This window comes from Elaeis guineensis, chromosome 15, assembly GCF_000442705.2.
Source record: "Elaeis guineensis isolate ETL-2024a chromosome 15, EG11, whole genome shotgun sequence".
Lineage (NCBI taxonomy): Eukaryota > Viridiplantae > Streptophyta > Magnoliopsida > Arecales > Arecaceae > Elaeis > Elaeis guineensis.
Genome location: NC_026007.2, coordinates 32,680,055 through 32,680,659, shown reverse-complemented (window position 1 = coordinate 32,680,659; position 605 = coordinate 32,680,055). Strand labels below are relative to the sequence as shown.

At 37.4% G+C, this 605-nt stretch overlaps 1 non-coding gene across 1 annotated transcript; it reads left to right on the top strand.

Moving 5' to 3' along the window:
• Positions 1-246: 246 nt before the first annotated feature.
• On the top strand, positions 247-353 carry LOC114913070 (small nucleolar RNA R71). The gene has a single exon (XR_003799104.1). It is a non-coding gene; the product is annotated as a small nucleolar RNA R71 (small nucleolar RNA).
• Positions 354-605: the final 252 nt, after the last annotated feature.

The following is a 605-nucleotide window of genomic DNA, read 5'->3' as shown; positions in this document are numbered from 1 at the left end:
TCAACCTTAGGACTAGAGTCTGTTTGTTTGATCTCAAAAATTTCTACCCGCTTTTGTTGAGGGATTGATCTTTCATAGGAGGATAATAAAGTATGGTTGATCAAATTTTTACTCAAGATTTCAAACAGAGTAGAAGCTTCATCCTCACTTTTACTCATGAATGCACCTCTACAAGATGCATTTACTATCTGTCTCTATTGATCACCTAAACCTTCATAGAAAACTTGAACAATTTGTCACTTAGATAGACCATGGTGTGGGCATTTTTTAAGAAGTTCCTTAAGTCTCTCCCATGATTCATGAATTTGTTCCCCTGGAAGCTGAGCAAATCCAGTGATGGCTCGCCTCATGGTGTTGGTTCGACCTATGAGATAAAATTTCTTAAGAAACTCATGCTGCATTTCAACCCATATTCTGATCAGTCTCCCTATTGTGCCAAGCCAGTATTAGGCTTTATCCTTAAGCGAGAAGGGAAATAGGGTTAGTCTAAGTGCATCATCAGTAAAATTTTGAATTTTTATCGTAGAACAGATTTCTAAGAACTCATCTAAATGCTTGTAAGGATCTTCATTGGTGTTCTCATAGAAAGATGGGAGCATCTGGAT